Consider the following 19,068-nt stretch of genomic DNA (forward strand, 5'->3'; position numbering starts at 1 on the left):
AAGGGATGATGCAAATCCAATTATTTGAGTGGAGAACTGCCCATTTAGTACTGCAGACAGCTGATTTGGGAGAATCCTAGTCTTCTGGCCAACTGGGTATCTACATTAGAAAAATGGTGTTTTTCCAGAGCTGGGAACTTGTGCTTTCATATCTAGTCTAGATCAGGAGAGGGACCGCATATGATTCTGCTTCTGTCTTATGGTTTTCTTCTTAAAGAAGAGCAGGCCTTCCTGTGACATCAGTAACACAAATGCAGGAAGAATTGTGTCACATTGTTTCAAAAACACATACACAAGATAACATCTCTGCATGTGCAACACTAGAAAATCATTGGAAAATATTCTGATCTTGTAACAACAATAATCCCATGTACTTGTGTCAAGTTCAGACCTGGAATCCAGCCCTCAATCCAATGCACAATGCAACCTCATGCCATCTTTTAAATACTTGTTTCTCTAACCGAAGCAGGAAAAACAGCATTCATAAGACTCGGGCTTCTGATAATAGCATCTCTAAGGGATTCAAGCCTGTGAAGCATCATACTTATTAGAACATAGTGAAGGAACAAGATTTTCTTACTAAAATAGCATGAAGTTTACTGTCTCAAAATTAGGCTTATTTATCAGCAGTAACAGCCTTTTGTTTATTTCATTCTTAATTCACTTATTCCTTTTTTGTTAGGATACAGGATTAAGTAAAGAACAAAATCTGAGCACCTACTTTATTAGCATGCAACTAAACTATGTAAAAGGTACTAGCAGTGTTGTAATCAGCATGAAGGTCATGCATCAAAGAAGTTAGCCCATGGATGATAAGATCTTTACAAGGAATAAAGGTTCAAGTATTGATTTTTAATGTACTTATGCATGGTGCATAAAGTCACTTGGATGATAATAAACCAGCAGGATACTGATACAGAACAAATTAACAAAATAATCAATTGACTGCAGTACTGCTCCAGGAGGGCCAAAAATGGCAGCACTCTAACTGTGCTCTATGTTCCTGTGAATGCCAAGATAATCAGCTCCTCGTTTTGACAGAACAAGGTTAATTGTACTGGTGAGCTCCTGCAGTTAAATGACTCTGTTATATTGAGCATAAATGACAGATTTACTAAATTATACCAGCGGGTGCACAAAAGGGGAACAGTACACACAACCCCAATCTCAAGAATCAAGAACTTCAGAACAGGATAATTCAGGCCAAATTCCAGAGGAAAAAAGGCATTCCCTCTGATAAAATCTAGTAGGCATGACTTTTTTAAAAAAAAACCAACATAGCAGTGAGATGATCAATCAAAGGAAGTAGTGGTTCTTTTTTCTCTAAAGCCTCAGGGTCAACACAGGTCTGTTCCTGAAGATAAAGTAAGAAGTTATAAACTGATAGCCTGTATTTTTGAAGAAGTCAGGCTGGTGGTTGGACTTAGGCCCTATGAATTGTACTGAAGATCAGTCTCCCATAAAGGTGGTTTGGAACAGTGTCCAGACGCACAAAGGCATTGTCAAATAAACCACCTTCAGCTAGTGGAAAGCTGTCCTAACTGTTGCTGTCATTAATTTCTGATATCCAAAGAAACATAGTGGCACCAAAAGATGGAGGCAGAAAAGTTCAAGTGCAACAGAGCGATCTGCACACCTAACTCTCTTTAAAAAGTAATGAGAATGGGATATCATGCACCTATAGCAGCTTTTTGGGGTCTTATCCATCTGCTTCTAAACCCTGTACAGAGTTAATGAGTGTGTCTTTTTCACCTCTGATTTCACTCTAAGTAAACACAAAGACATTTAATTTTACTATCACTCCATCCATGTAACATAAGAGAGATATATCTATCAGGGAAACACTGATCCCATTCACAGAGTACACACTCATCACCTGTATTGTCCCACAGCTGCTTGCTGGTAAGCTCTGAAGATGTCAGAGAGGAGCACTCATGTCACATTCTTCCATATTTCTGTTAAAGGCCCAAAGTAACCAAGTTTTGTGTGACTCTCCACTACAAAATAAAATGAATAATGCTGACCCTCCTCACTAGCAAAAAGAAAGTACAGACCTACTCGAACCATAACTAAAGTCAGATGAACCAGAACTGAATCACTTTTAAATGGCAATGGGGACAGCTCATTTCTGCTATTGAACCAATAACCTAGGGTGGTGAGGCTGTGTCCTGGTTTTGGCTGGGATAATTTTCTTCATAGTAGCTAGTATGGGGCCGTGTTTTGGATTTGTGCTGGAAACACTTGATAATGCCGAGATGTTTTCGTCATTGCTGAGCAGTGCTTACACAAAGGCAAGGCCTTTTCTGCTTCTCACCCCACCCCACCAGTGAGGAGGCTGGGGGTGCACAGCCGGGACAGCTGATCCCAGCTGACCAAAGGGATGTTCAGACCATATGATGTCATGCTCAGCAATACGAACCTGGGGGAAGGAGGAGGAAGTGGGGGACATTCGGAGTTACAGCGTTTGTCTTCCCAAGTAACTGTTAAGCATGATGGAGGCCTGCTTTCCTGGAGATGGCTGAACACCTGCCTGCTGATGGGAAGTAGTGAATGAATTCCTTGTTTTGCTTTGCTTGCATGCGTGGCTTTTGCTTTACCTATTAAACTGTCTTTATCTCAACCCACAAGTTTTTTCACTTTTACCCTTCTGATTGTCTCCCCCATCCCACTGCGGGGGGAGCAAGCGAGTGGCTGTGTGGTGCTTAGCTGCTGGCTGGGGTTAAACCACGACATGCTGCTAGACTCCATCCAGCCACAGCAATGCAGAAAACTGATGCCTTTTGTCTTGACATAGCTGGATCCATGTGCTTGATTTCAAACTTTCTGAGCCTGTTTCAAGGCCCAGAAAGAATAAGCAGGGATGTCAGGGGGCTTGTGAGTGTCACTGACCATCCAATATTTATTAATCAAATGACAGCTGCTCCTCTCAAGCCAGCTAATAACTTTCAAAGGTTTGCATGGCTCCCTCCATACATAGCAACGAGTCCCTCTTGCTTACCATAGCTGTCTCTGGTGGATTATTCATAACAGCCTCCAAGTGCCTCTTCCACCTATATCCACTAATCTCTGGGGAGTTTTTTGCACAGGGACCCTTTCTCCAAGCTATCTTGCCACTCCTTGGTAGGTACAGTTAGAGTCACTACAGCAAAGACATAGCAGCTGTTAAAGCACAAGTCCTTTGAAACTTTAAAGTTTATCAACTCAATCTTCCCTGCCATTTCTAAGCAAAGGACAGAGGAAGAATTTTTTTTTTTCAATTTGAAAGATTCCATGAAAGTAAAAATGCATCTCTTTCCATCAAAATACTTTTATCACTCTTGTTTTATATACTTTTAAATGGCTATTTTCATAATGACAAGCATAGACAGCATGAAAATTGCTTTGATTCCTGGAAGTCACTTCCACTGTAAAATATGTCCATTTTTCATTGTTCTTAGCCACCCCTTTACCTTGCTGTTACTTTTTTGTTTTGTTACTAGTTGAAACAGCGTCATTGGATATCAAGGACCTGCCGCTTTTTTCACTTGTTACACTTCCTTAGATGTTCTGGACCAGTTCTAGTTTTCCACTTTCTCTAACCAACTCCATTTGCCTGCCCAAACACTTCTAAGTTTATATAGACCATCAGCAACTACTAAAGCTTCTGGACACTTATGCTGTCCCCAGCCACCCCTCTTGGGATGTCTTGTCAGTTTTACTTGACTCCAGCTTGTGCTCTTTGAACTTCCCCCCCCCCCCCCCCCCCCCGGATACAGTATTGCAAAGTGTCACACTCCCAGTAGAACAAAACAGGGACAAAATACTACACCATTAAACTCTGACAAAAGACTGTTACTGATTGCCTTGCACAGAAAATCCCAGCATAGTTGGGGCTGCTCACTACCTTCTCTGCAAAAATCACTGAAAATCATAACACCAGAGGTATGGCCATTTAGGAAACTGCCCCAGAAATTCAGCATCAATCAGACAATAGTAAAATATGAAGGTGAACAGCCTGCACTTAAAGGTTCCAGCCAGGCAGTTAACCTTTCTTGATGGAAACACAATTTAAAGAACTCATGTTTCAACCAAGTTCATATTTAAAAAAAAAAAAAAAAAAAAGCAAGAACTGACTTGCGTCTGCCTTATTTTGTGACCTTTTGTTTTCCTGATACTAGTTCAGTGCTTGGTAAATAAGGAGCTTTCAAAAATAAAAGAAGGGGAAAAGAAATCAATATTTTTGTCCATTTAGCAGGCCTCTCACAGTTCAGTGACATTCAGGAAGCAGTGAGTAAAGAGACAAGGAATCAATGTGTAAGAGGAGGCTGCAGATCATATTCAACCTGCTCAGCTAAGCAATCAATAGCGCTCCTCTAGCTTCCACTTTGAAATGCAAGTGAGTTGTTTAGGCTGCAATGTAAAATGAATGCTGAGTATGAATGGTCTGCAATGGAAAATGCCCATTTGGTAAAACAGAAATTTCCATAGGATCATGCCCTCTTTGATAAAGTTTTTTTGCTCTAGGATAGAATTTATTAAGGGGAAAGACTGAGACAGAGAAAAAGCCCTGGATCTCTTGATATGCAGTGCACTGCCTCAAGAACAAGCAAACTGCTTCACACCTCTGCTCTCTCCTCAGTTTGGCACGAGGGCCATATCAGGATCCACACTATCACAGGTGCTGGCTATTCTAGGAACTCCGTTCTTATTTCCAATTTTTTCACTGCTTAGACAAGCCAAAAAGAGAGCAGGAGCATTTCTGAAATCTTAAGAAGTTTCCGAAGGAATGAAAAACTGCTTCTTATTCTACATGGAGAAGCTGACATTACACTTTATGGACTATAATGACAGAAAAGTCAAAGTAATTTATATTTCAAACAATGTCTTATCTCAAGACAGTAGGTCAGTCACTTCAGTTACAAAATCAAACATCTCCGTAAGAAAGAAATTCCCCAGAGATGGGCTGTAACTCATGCATTAGTCTCTCCAGTGGATCTGGAGAGACTGCAAAGCACGGGGAAACTTTATCAGCAGCTTGCGGGTAAATTTTGCACTTCACTGTCTCACCAGTTACATTGGGCCACAGAAATGATCAGACTCTCCCAATCAGTATAACCACCTCTCAGAGCAGGTGTAAACAACAGCATGCCTGGTGACAGAAAAGAAAATTGGGCCCCATGCATGTAGGGCATTATTGACTGCAGATCCTCCCTTCTTAGCTGCAAAATTAGTTGCTACAACTCACAGTTTTCCCTTCTCTTACATCCCCTTGCCAAGCACTGCAGGTATACCTTCCTTAAAACATCATGCTTGAAAAAAAATAACCCCACCATTTCATTCTTCCTCAACAGTAGAAGTCTTTTCATGGAGTGATTTTCATTCATTACAAAGGCCACCATCAACCTCTGAGGTGATACCCAAAGTGGGTCTACGTTATATTTGCAGCTTCTCTGTGGTATAAAAGGGTTTTAGTTTAAACAGGAATCCGGCCCAGTTCATCTTTAAGATTGCAAACCTTTCGGCATTGAGACTAGCTTTTAGATATTATCTATGCAGTACAAAGAAGAGAGGTGCTCACACGATGCTGAATCTTCTAATGTAATAATTCCCTCTTTGTCATCATTTGTTCATTTATAACTTTGGACCATTTCTTATATTCCTGGGCAGTCTTCCAGCAAAGGACTTTCCTCCTGCTTCACAATAGCTCACTGGTCCTACAAGGAGAGAGGTACTACAGAGTCCACCTTTATATAACCTCCTTTTTAAAGATTCCATCTGTATGGTTGCTGCTTCCGCACAAGCAATGAATATCTGATACATCCCAAGAGAAGGGAAGTGCTCATAGGCTAAAGATTCCTCTAAGTCTGTTGATTTTAAGTTAATTTATTTCATGCAGCAAGTCTCCAGATAAGTGTGGACTGCGAGAAAGTATCACTTGGAGAAAAACACGTTCAGTTTGGTTTGTATGGGAAGACTCAATTGACACCCTTGACCCACCCTGACGCAGAAGAGAATTCTTGTAAATGTGAATATTTGTGCTAATGTCCAAACACATTTCCAGTCATAAAGCATCATTTGTAGCAGCTTTACCTCTAATTTCATGCATTTTCTTTCTGAATATGCCAATTTGCTTTACAGGTATTACGTTCAAGTGTACTGCATATATGCAGACTGGAAGAGTCTTGCAATATGCCTGTGTAAGTATGCATCATCATTTAGGGAAACTGAATCAGCAGAGGATGAGATCTTAAAGTAACTCTGCAACACAAGCTGAAAATAAACCCTGAGTCTCCAAAATGATTCTGCACTTAAAAGCTGGCTTCTGACCTGTGCTATAACTTGTCACACTTCCACTTCATCCTCCACAGCCTTCTTCCCACTCAAATTTCATCTAATAGCTCATCATTTGCCTTGAGACATCTGCTTGGAAAAATACAATTCACATTTTCTCTCATGGAATTACTGGCACAGATTATCCCCTTCCCACGTTAACTGCGAATATGCCATAATGTCACACTCATTGAAGAACTGCATGTTGCCCCATCCTTTAGGTGATTTATTTTGCTTTCCATGTGTACTCCTTTTCTAAACAGCTTCTAAGTCTAAAAACCAAACATTTTTATACAGCTGCCCCCAAGCCCAGTGACAGTGTTCAGTCATGGTAACAGCAGTAGGAGCTGTTTGAGGTTCCTCTCTCATGCAGTGGGGCTTAGAGTAAAAGTTTACTTCAGCTTCCTCTGCTGTTTATGGCCCTTCCAAGCAGATGGAGCCCACTGGATCCAGTGGCAGTGAAAAATTTTCATACAAAAGCTTTGCCAGAATCTCTGAAGAGCAACTTCCCAGAATAAAAATGGTATCATGGCACTAGGAGGGAAGGAAGGCAGAGTAACGTCAGTGCCGTTGTCCAAGCTGAAAATCAATTTGATTTAAATTCATTTAAGAAAGTCTGAATTAAAACAGTTACTTAAAACTAGCTGTGGGTCCTCAAAACCTGGACTCATGGGGTGACAGTGAAGAAAAGGTTGGCTCCATCATGTAGAATCCAGGTTTTCCCAAACCTGGGTTCAGAAAGGGCACAAGTGCCTTTTGATTTCTTCTTCCTGGCTGCAGCCCTGTGAGTGCCCTACAGAATACAATCCTTCTCTTTTGTGACCTATTCTGCACTGTCATTGTTCAAAACAATTTTTCCTTTCCCTAATTCTTCTGCTCTGTGAGCAAATGAAGCTGTTTGAATTTGGGGACAATATCTCCTGAAGAGGCATCTCTGTTAATGTGGAAGGGAGCACCTCTGTGCATACAGGAGAGGCCATCACAAATGGCTACTTTTCTTGCGACATCTCCTGCGGTCTCTGTTCTGACTCAGGTCCCCACTGCACCATGCAGGCAGGTTGCCAGCACTGATTACTGCCAGTGCTGTCAACACCTCCCCAACCAGGTGGTAATGACATCTGCAGAAGGCCCATTTAGCTTTAATAAAAACCAAAGCCTGTTTTTACAAAGCTGCCTGCCTCGAGTGATACAGCAACAACTGCCAAAAAGTCTAAGCTTATTCTAATATTTCAAACCTGTAATACTTAAACTTCAAGGTTTGCATGAGCAGTAGCGATGTATTAGTGAGCCTTTCTTGTCCATTTTTAACATCTACAGAGCTCTGATGCTATCTCAGTGGAGATGAGAGATAGAATTGCAAACCACTGATCTTTCTAAAGTGCTGCCTGGTGGGAATTACATGGGCTGTACAACATCTTCTCTCAGGAAATTTCATAACTGGAAGCCAGACACAAAACAGAAGCCAATCCTATGACAGAAGGAAAACCACAATTATGCTGCTGCTCACATTAACGTATCTGCTCATGCACCCAACAGCAGAGTAGTTGTTTATAGCACAGCTACTTCTTTATTCTATTACCATAAATACGCTGGACAGAAAAGACAATGGAGCTTGCTCCCATATATGCCTTTCCCAGCCCAGTAGGAAGCAACTGACAATTTGTATCGATTGGGCTGTATGTATACTGTAAAGGTTGCAATTGTGCTTCTTCAGCTCTTAGATTCAGAGGTTTATGGATCCCCATCACAAAGCACATTAATAAAATCAGCAGAGGTTTATGTATCACTGCTGTACAGCATTGAGTTAGCGGCGTATGGCTGCCAGAGACAGGCCATCTGCCACAGAGGAAGCATCAAAACAGAACCGTTTCTAGAGAACAATTTCTTATCAAGAGGAAAGGTAGGAAAAGCAGGGAAATAAGAGATTGGTTTGCAAAAAGGAAAGAAATGGCCGATGTCCTATTGTTCTGGCCTTTACCCAAATGAGTTTTTAACTTGATACTTTCAAAGGACTGACCTTGATTCTTGTGAAGACATGCTGTACATCAGAATCCTTTCTTTTAATATTCAAATGTTCTCCTCCAATTACTGCCTTGGAGCCTGCAGAGCTCACTGGTGCCCAGCACCGTGGCAGAGAGCACGGCCAAGGCAGATAGATATCTACATCAGGGCACTTTTTCTACCTCATCCCAGAATCTGGCTGCCATCAAGTGGCAGAAGACCACCCTTCTTCCCCTGAATTCATGAACTGCCTAGTGCCCGGCTTGAGAAGCATATTGAACCCACGTTCCCCCAGGCAAAGTCTACAGCTCTTTTCTTGACAAGAAAGTCAACAGGACATGAGCAATTTGGCAAAGGGATCACATCTAGCATGAGACTGTAGGCAGGAGACCTAACACAGAGCAGTAGTGGGGTCAACAAAGCGGGGAAGACACACCATGCTGGGGCACAGGGCTGGCCCCAGCGTAACAGAACACAGAGAATTAACAGGGAAGGAAAAACCTGTGAAACTGAGACAAGTATTAATACGCTCAGAGTTTATCCCAAGCTTGTGTGACGGTCTGACAAATTATAGTCAATGTCTCAAACATTCATTGAAGAACTTTGGTGAGGAAAACAGCCTCTGTGAAAATGCTGGAGTTTTGCGAACAGGACAATGTGGCCGAAGGAGAGGGCCCCCCGGAGGGTGGGACCGCGCTTCTCCAAAGCCACAAGTCCTTATCTTCAGTGACCAGGAGAAGGAGCACAGCAGCGCCTGGAGAAGGAGGCCCCACAGAGGATGGGACTGTGCTTCTATCTTAAGCGGTCATGCCAGCAGAAAAAGAGTGGCAACTTTGCAATGAACAACCCCCCCAAAAGCTCACTGACTGATTCCAGAGAACCCCAGGAATGGGACTGCGGATGTCGAGACCATCGACTAACACACTATAAAAGAAGGGAGAACGAGTCCTCGGCGCGCACCCTCCAGAACTGGATCTCTATGCTGGCTGGACCAACGCTGGACCCAGGACTGGTGAAACCCTTCTCTCCTCTCTTTCTTTCTTTCTCTCATTCTCTCTCTCCCTCTTTTCCTTCTCTCTTCTCCACAGTCCCTACACCTCATCCTTCGAAACATAAACCGTTGACCAAGTCTGAGACTAGGAGTGGATCTAGCCGCCCCTGAGCTCCTCTTTGAGAAGGAGTCCAGAAAGCAAGGGGGTCTGCTCTGAACCTTGTGACTCAACAGGAGGGCTCTCCTTCTGATACATTTCATGTTTCTTCTTCCATTTCTTTTTCTATACTTCCCTCCTCTTCTCAAACAGCGGCTTAATGACATGTTGCAAGGTTCACATTAACAAGTTCATGTGTACTTGGACAAAGTTAGCTAGGTTGAATAATTGTTGATTGTTGTTTGAACTCCCCTGGTGTCATTTCACCTTAATTCTGACAAAGGAAATCTACGAACCTGAGTCGCTCGAACTTTGGGACGCGACAGCTTGTCACGGAAACAGGGCAGAGGGCACAGAAGTGTGGTCAGAATATTCTTTACGGGTTTTTCTCAACAACCCCCTTAGCGGACAGGCTTTTTGCATCCCTGCCCATGTCCTGCTGGCTGTTGACCAAGCCTCTCTCCAAAGTACATCTGCACAATTAAAATTATTTTCAAAAATCTTAGAAACAAAGGAGTTTCTGCCTTGATTTCAAGGGAACAGGACATCCAACTGGTTCCAATTTGTAACAAGCCCCTCTATCCACTGCCTAAAGCAATGAAAAGTGGCCCCCAAAGACTACAAAACTCATTATTAATTGCAGTTGCATGTGGACTGAGAGGGATTTTGGTGCCAGAATTTTCCCTTGTCCCCACCGGGTCAGAGCACAGGCTGGTTTACATGAAGTGATAAAATGATCATCCTGCTGCAAATTCTTTGAACTATTGCTGTTTTTTAGGCCAGGAACAAGGGAGTATCTTTTCAGTTCAGTTATTAGCATAAAATAATTAGACTTTGGCGTATATTTTCCTCCCAGTGCACATACATAACTTTAATTAATATTAATAGGGACCTCTCTATTCACATTCATTCCCTGTAGCCCAAGGGAACGAGAAAGACTAAACCCTAAATACGCTTTTGCTTATCACCGAAGATTTCAACACACTCCTGTAAACCGCTGTCCTCATTTATATACTTCTTGCTCTTCCTAGTTTATTTCCATTGAGACAAATGTCTAGCAAATCATGGAAAAAAATCATTTGCTCAGGCTTCACACAGCAGGCAATCAAAAATGATGCATGCAAATTCTATGGAAATCGCTCTTTGTGTCCAAACTTTGAGATCCAATTCATGTTATGGTTTCCACAGAATAAAAATTTAACAGAAAAGCTTCCCTTGTGAAATTACATTTCTTTGGTATGAAAAGTGATGAATCTCTGGTTAATACTAACAGTGCCTGCTGCACGCACATTTAGGGGCTCTTCATATTTCCAAAAAGCCAGGATTAACCTGTGTTACAGCAAGCACTGAAGAAGTGGCTTGAGACTACCAGTATTTCACAGAGTAACAAAAGGGACATCTGGGGAAATAAACCACTACAGCTGGAGGACTGACTTTATGGCAGTTTGAATAAATGCCTACATTGGGATATGAAGTCCCACGTGTCTTGCGCCACTGCAATCTGAAGAAGTGTAAAACATCCAGTACTAAATGACAGAATTATGGACTTGGCAAGCCGTTGACAATGCAATGACATCAGAGGTCATGTTCTTTGTTCTGGGCCTTTCCTTTAAGAGCAAGGTGTGCTATACCTATGAATGACCATCATAAAAGGAAAATGATGAACAATGAAGCGCTGCCAAAGGTACAGCGGAATTATATAAGGGATGAAACTACCAAAGTCTTGGCTCAAAATGTCATTTTATGAGAATGAGGGTAACAATAGTATCTGCAAAATGGGGAAACCTGAACAAAAAATTGAAAAAAACCCCCTGAGGTCCCTGAAAAGGATTGAAAATTACCATCGTCTCTACTGGGTAGGGCCCCTCATCATTCCTCGCTTCCCTTTCAGGAAGGGCCAACCCACCTTAAGTTATTCCCTCTTGTTTCATCTCGCCACATGCCACCCTGGACTGAACTGCAAAGGAGATCCGGGAAATGCTCTAGCTTAGAGTAAGTTTTTTAAATGCAGTCCTATTCCCTATGCCAACACCAGCTATGCCTGCAACAAAGAAAGTGAGAATGGTATCAGAGGAACAAACAGTGAGGACAGAGGAGGTAGGAACACCTAAATTCAGGAACACCACTGAGAAAAACATCAGGTGAAACGACCACAGTGGAATAACTGTACATTTGGTATCAGCTTCTTGGCTGAGATTCAATTCTCCAGAAATGCAAAGACCCAGGTTCCACCTCCTCTTGCTCAAGGGTAAATACAGACTCACTCCATTAATTTCAGTGAAATTACTTCAGATTTTCACTGCTGCAAATTGGAGAAATATCTCTCTTTTGTGTTTAACACCATCCCTGTGAGCAGAAAAACTGTTAAAAGCCTCCCCCTGGTTGAACTCAAGTTCAAACTTGCTAGGCTGAACTTGCGAGGACAAATTATTATTATTTGGTTCCGGGGAGAATGCCGGTTTCCAAAGAAGTAACCAAATCAGAATATGCAAACCACTGGTGAGGAGAAGATGCTGAGATACTGAGGGGGAATGAGTAAGCAGGGATGCCCAGAGGAGGTGCATACTATGAAGCCGGAGCAGCATGCAGAGCCTTGTGAATTAGTATGTTCAGGCTCTTCAAGCAGCAACGCCAGATGGACATGACCTGGAGAACTCCTAATGTAGATGCACTGCTGGTGCACCTTGTAAGTGGTGGCTCGTCTCCAGCATTTCTATCATGGAGCTTATGGAGGGGTCAGCATAAGCACTTCTGACCAACTGTACAGAAATACTGCAAAAATCCCAGTGTGATCCCACCTGAGGCATGTGTTGCTCCTTCACATGCTTCTCCTCCCTCCTATTTAAGCCAGGTACCCTCTTCCTCCACAGGTGCCTAGAGGCGATGAAAACTGTCCAGGGGATTTTTTTCTTCCCTTTATCATAACTCATAAAGCAGGAAATGTTTAGAGAGGAAGAAAGCACAAGCTCCTTGTACATTACGTGAGTGTGTAACTGAGGTCATGGTTTGGTCAGGGACAAAGGAAGCAAATGGTTATTTTGTTTGTTTATCCTTGAGATCTGTAACAAAAACAGAGTCCTGGAAAGCTACTGTGCTGTCCAGTAAAAGCTTATCCAAGGTCCTTATGGAAAACACAGCTGAAAAGAAAAAAAAATCCCTTTCCTGTTGTCAACCTTCACAACAAAAAATACAGGAAGAACAGAGAAAAGTTCTCTCCCATTCCCCCCTCATATGTCCCCTCTCAATTTAACTCAGGACCTGACAAAAACCCACATAAATCTCAAGGAAATCATTCATCATGTCTGTCATCAAAATCACTAGTTCCTCTAGTCAGTGTGGGTAGATAGCTGCTCTTTCAATCAGGCAAAACATATTAAAAGAGGTTTCAAATCACCTCACAAAGGGGAAAAAAACTATTTATAGTTTCATTCCACATCTCCATCTGAGGGTAATGCACTCAAAGATGACAGCACCTCAGCCTGGAGGCAGTGCTGCAGTTTGGGATCAGAGCTAAGAAGGTGCCTTGTCCTCGTGTTCTACTGATGCTCCTGGCAGTTGGGGCAGAAATGAAAGGAGCTAAATGTCAGCTTCCTACCTGCAGAGACCCAAGAGAGCTCGAATTTCCATGAGCAAATATTATAATAAAAGCCATGTGACACCTACACAATCCTAATTGCTAAGAAATCACTGATAGATCTCTGAGAAACCATACCTTCCCCCCAGCTGATGAACACGCATTTGGGGTCAGTAGCACAGTTTAAAGTAGGTCTAAAGTAGCACAAAACCACAATTCCCTGTCTTGCTGCTTCTTTCCATCTGAAAATGCCAAGGCAGGGGTGTATTGGATTTTACCTTCTGGGAAAAGCTGCATCTGTATATTTTACATATATAAACTGCAACATATTCAGTTAAATAACTTGTGCATAGTTTTTGCAAAAAAATATTTGCTTACTGGACAGCAAAGAATGAAACAGTAAATGAAAAAATGTTACTTAGGTTACAGTCTCCTGAGCACAAAGACCCCTCACTCAAATCTCTATTAATGCTAGAGAGGTAAATGTGTCTTCTCCATCTGCTGCTGCTGTCCTGGGAAAAGCTGGAATGAGCCACGGGGAACCAAGGACAGGAGCAGAGGCAGGACCGCTAGTACTGGATTATACCCAGGGACAAATGCCTCCATACAATTCCGTTATTATTTTATGCTTAGATAGCCTCTAGGACAGTAATTTCCCCTGAGCCTCCAGATCATGCATGTGGAAACACTAAATGACAACAGTAATTACAGTTTAAGGTTACTGTCCTTTGTCTAAGTCTTTTGGGCCTCAGAGGATCTGCGCTAATCTCTTGGTTTTTATTTTTTCCCCACTGTTCTCGTCTCAGTTTTCTTATTGCCGAGGTGCTGTAAAGACCACAAATGGCTGTAATCCAACTTTTTTTTTTTTTCCTCCTTCCAGAACAGTAGATCAGGCATCTGGAATCTACTCCTACTTTTGCTCTGCTTCGCTGTACGACCTTTTGGAAAATTTGAAGTGCCCCTCAATTTATTTCCAGCATTTGTGAAATGGGCATAATCCATATTTGAAACATGCTTTGAAACCTGTAGTTAAAGATTATTTCATTAAATACTGTAAAAGACCACAAATTATTTCAGATGCACAGACAGCCATTTCAGTGGGAGATCTACAAGTATTAAATCACCAAAGCAGTCCCTTTCTCACTGTCGTCTATTTTGTAGGCAGACAGAAAGTATCTGGGAAGATTTATTTGACTTTCTAGCTTACACTGAATTATTCATTGTTTGCAAGTCAGGTAGGTAATTCACCTTGCACACACTTCTCAAGTACAGTGCTAATAAGAAAACCACAATGGGTAGATTTTTCTGACAAACAGCATTCTCAGGTAAACAGCTGTCTTTACAGAAATACGTCCTTTCTCTATGCAAAAATGTTCAGTATTTCACAGTGAATGGCAAGACACCAGCAGACGTCAGTTTGACTCATACTCCTAAAAGCAATGTCCTTTTTCATACCTTCCAATCTCAATCTGGAATTTGCATTTCTTTCATAAACTCAAACTTTCTTCCAAACCTCACTGACACATGAAAGTGAAAACATTTCATAATTAAACTCCAAATTCTACTGACACTACATATGGCAACTCTGAAATAAACAAAAACATTTTTTTGCTATGACAAGTTGCTCACTGCAGAAGAAGTTTTCTTCCTTAGAGATAATTAACCAAACCCAACGATTTACATCCCCTTTTCCAGGTTTTTCTCCAAATGGTTTCCTGGAAGTTAAAAAAAAAATAATTCATACCTCATCTTCTGTACCTCTCGAGTTAACTACTGGGGTTTTTTTGGTTTTCAGTGAATTATAGCCTATGAGTAAAAAATGCTTCCTCCTCTGGAGGACTGCATCACTCAGCTCCCATCACCTCCTCAGAACAGGGTTTAAGAAGCCACTAAGTATGCTCTGACTGAGGGAAATCTCAATCTCTTTAGACGTTTTTAGAAAAGGCCGGGTGAGTTGAGCTCCCCTGGATTTGTTTGTGATAAACTCTTCAGGCAGTTTTGCATAACAATGGCTTCCTAGACTAACATCCAAACAGGACTAAAAAAAACTTTTGATGCAGATGTTCAGCAAATTGTCATTGTTCACTGAATTAGCAACAGAAACAGTTAGCTCGTGCCAAGCCCCTGTGCTTTAATTTTTCAAAAGGGCTATGGATCAAAGACTCAGTGGAAGTTTGCTAGAGGTAACTGGCATCAGAGAGCAAGAGGTTTACACAGCTGTGAGAAGCTCTAGCCCTCACAGTGGCACTGCTACCTTTAAGTTTGTTCTTAGCCATTTAGGTTCAATTAAGAGCAGTGAAGTGAGCAGCAAGTTACCCATTTCTATGAGCAGAGAAGGCTGTAGTCCTGGCTGAAAATCAGATGCTTGTTTCAGAGGCTGTCTCCCACTAGCTTATTTTTCCTTGCATGAAATGTGCTTTTCACATTGTGGAAACTGGAGTCAGACCTATGGATGTCTGGAAATAGGATGTTCATTTGGAAAAGAAATAATGAAACTGAAGAAAACAGTCAGAAACAAGCATGAAACAAAATCTTACGAAGGTTCCAACACGGAACACTGAAACAAAATTAAACTTATTTTTTGCTAAATAATTTGGTGCAATAAAATATTTTTGCCCTGATTCGGTATTTCAAATATGAAAATGTCAATTCTCTTTATGTTACTTTGCGATTGCACTATCAAAAATAACATTAGTTGAAGTCTTAAAAATCATTTTTTTCTTTAGGAAAATAATCATTTTAGTTAGTTGACTGTCTGATAGAAAAATTTTCATAAGCTTTTCTTATAACATGCCCTGCACAACTTGGGGAAGGATGCCTGAGATTTATGAGATATGAATATGGTTAGATCTGGAAACAAGGAAATAAAAGTTTAACATGTAGGTTTCCCTTCGTCTTTTCAGAAAATAAATAGTCCAAACAGAAATCCTCTTCCTATAGCTATCAAGGGAATTATTCCAAGAAAAGCTCATGTTCCAAAACAAACAAAATGGATTCCAATGAATATTTTCCCAGGAGAGCATCACAGTTGAGAAAAGAAAATAAAGCAAGCACTGTTCAATTATGGCAGTAGCTCCTGGCCTAAGAGGACCAGCATTTGTGTCCAAACTCTGCCAGAGATTGCTTGTTGCCCCATGGTATTAGATCCATAAAACGTGTGAGGCAGGCTATTACAAGAAGATTTCAGTTTGTTCCGAGTTGGAAAAAACAGCAGTTATAATGGTACCTGTAAGGTTTATAAAAGTTATCTCGCATTTTTAAGACACTGTGCAGACACTGACTAGAACACGGCTTTTCCATAGAGCAGAGGGGCTGGGATAGCAGCTGCCAGCTAGAGCTGCCAGCTCCTTGAGCCCCTTGTTTCACCAGGTGAAAATGGCTCCAGGCACAATAGTGCTGGCTCTGGTGGAACCACAGGTTGGACAAAAGTGATGCAGTAGCTCTGTAGGGGGAAGGCTGGCTGAGCGCCAGGGAAATCAGCAGCCTAACACAGAAGACGGGGTCAGTATTGAGTTTATCATATTTGCCAAATGACAAAGCCAAGTTAGATGGGAACAAATGTAATCAATCACTCAGGCTCAGACTCCAAGACAAAATACAGGGCATCTCCTCACCCCAGGAGCTTATTTTATTTTTCACGTTCTTGATGAGGATACAGCCAATGCATCTGGACTTCCTCCAAAGAAAAGGAACAGGAGAGAGTGTGCGGATGTGGTGAGGAAGAAGAGAACCTGCTATTATGTTGAACATAGGACTGCAGTGTTACATAACCTAGAGCCCAGCAGTAATTAGCTTAGTGATACTGCTGTGAGACCAGGAGTATAAAAATAATAATTAGATCTGGCAATTCCGGTTCTTCTGTGAAGACTTCACCTTTGCAAGGCTCATAGATCCCTTACTGTGTATTCCTCTGTAGGAAAGAATAATGCTCGGAATCAATAAAGATAAAATGAATGGAGATGGACTATTTACATTTATGAAATACTAAATCTGTACACATAATAAGAGCACATTTCTTTTCAGCACTCACACAGTAGATGGCTATCAGTATAAAACATAAAGCTGTTATCGTCACAGAAATGTGGCCATTCAGCTATCACTTCACATAAGCAAAACTGTAATACTGACCAGAGTCCATTTATGATCGTATGGAACTGATACTATATAACTAATTAGGAAAAATATGTACCATGAAGATGTTAAGGTATTTCTTAGTCTTTCCACAATGTTTTATTCTACTCAACCCTGTTCTCCCCCTCAGTATGGAAGTTTACAAGGCCAAGAAGCATTATTCAACTTCAGCCACCCATGACTTACATATTAGCATTTTAATTACTATTGGCTATTCGCAGCTGTTAGAGGTACCCATTTTGCTGCAAAGCCATGTTTCAATGCAGTATCAAATAACCACTGCAGAAAACTATTCAGAAATAATTTAAATTTAAACCTTTAATTCATTTCCATTGTATCTCCAAATACTGCAATCAACTTTCTCTGACCTTTGTAAACCCCTTTTTGTATTCATGGAACACATCACGCATACAAGCAATGATTTAAAAGATGTATTTATAACTCCTTGTTGGCTTCTGGGCTGTTGAGTTGGTGGCTAAAAAACTTAATATTACACTTAAGATATTGCATATGCACATCGAAGATCCTGAAACACAGAATGCTTGTAGCAACAGTGTTTTGGAACAGATTGCAATAAACCCATAGACCAAAATGCTGTTGACAAAGAAAACACTCGTCAAATTTTAAACAACAGTAAACTATGTCAAATGGCATGAGTAGATGCACTACACAATACGTTTATTGTATGATATAGTAACATATGCCATTATCTCGATTCTTTTAGCTTGAGTCTCTAGTAGAAAGGTGGTGTTTTGTAACGTCACAGCCCTCTGGCGCAAGCCCTGGCACAGCATGCTCAGATACCCCAGAAAACTACACCAAAAAATGCTCCAGTCTTCTGTTGTTATTGATTTAAGTGTATACTGTCAGCTGCACCGCCTTTTATTTATTGCCAATGTCATATACAGTAAATGGTTCTGGTCATCTAACTGTACACACAAAAAACATAGTCACTGTTTTAACAGCTGATTTTCTGAAGTCAAGAAAGAATAGAAATAAACTGCTATAAATCTATGTTGTTTCATTCTAAATCTACCATGTCATAGTCTAAAATACACCGGCATCGTATACTATCAGGTACAATATTTTAACTAATTCTATATTCTTCCCAAAGTATATGTCAACCAATATATTTCCAATCTTTCAAAAGGGTTTAACACAAGGGCAGTTTTCCAGTCTCCAAATTTTCTGTAAGGCTTAGAGATTTGCCAAAAGGAAACAGACCCCAAAATGTCTTGCGTTGTGCCTGAGGAAGTTTCTCTAGCATACAATTTATTCGTATTGAAAACAAGAAAGTATAGCTGAATACCCATGGTTTCTAAACTGAAAGTGAAGTTAACCCTGAAGGTGGGCTTACACACAGCAGCCTGGCTTCTATCATAGCTCTAATGTTGGTAACTTGGAAGGGGAGAGCACTTTTGAACCCCCACATATTTTGCCATCATCAAGCACAAGTGCTCCCAGGCTATGACTGACTCTTCCAAGTCAACCCCAGCTATCCTGAACTGGAAGGAGGAAGGGAAAGGGTCACCACATGGGTCCAGATGACAGCCCAGAGAAGGCTTTCCTTCATCTCACCAATGCAGGCTGCAGCTGGCTTGAGTTTCCCAAGGGAGAAAGGAATGATTATCACCAACATTACGTCCATGGATTCCTGATCCAGTGAATGCCAAGATATTCACGACCTTCAGTGACTGTTAGCTCAGCACATCAAAGCACTGCATTTCTTATTCAAAACCAAAGCAAACTTGTGCAGCACACTAGGTTCAATGTTAATCCAAAGTCACTGGCTCACACCGTCCATTCTTCTCAACATCCTACTAACCAAAAACCATAAACCATATATTCTCACCACTGCCACTGCTTTTATTATAATATTAAACAGACCCTACTGAGATTCAAGGC

At 41.3% G+C, this 19,068-nt stretch overlaps 1 protein-coding gene across 1 annotated transcript in view; it reads right to left on the reverse strand.

The window, feature by feature from the left end:
- The window catches only part of PCSK2 (proprotein convertase subtilisin/kexin type 2), a 113,446-nt gene that overhangs the window by 64,056 nt on the left and 30,322 nt on the right, over positions 1 to 19,068 (reverse strand). The window lies entirely within an intron of this gene.

The sequence above is a fragment of the Haliaeetus albicilla genome, chromosome 7 (assembly GCF_947461875.1).
Source record: "Haliaeetus albicilla chromosome 7, bHalAlb1.1, whole genome shotgun sequence".
In the NCBI taxonomy this organism is placed as follows: domain Eukaryota; kingdom Metazoa; phylum Chordata; class Aves; order Accipitriformes; family Accipitridae; genus Haliaeetus; species Haliaeetus albicilla.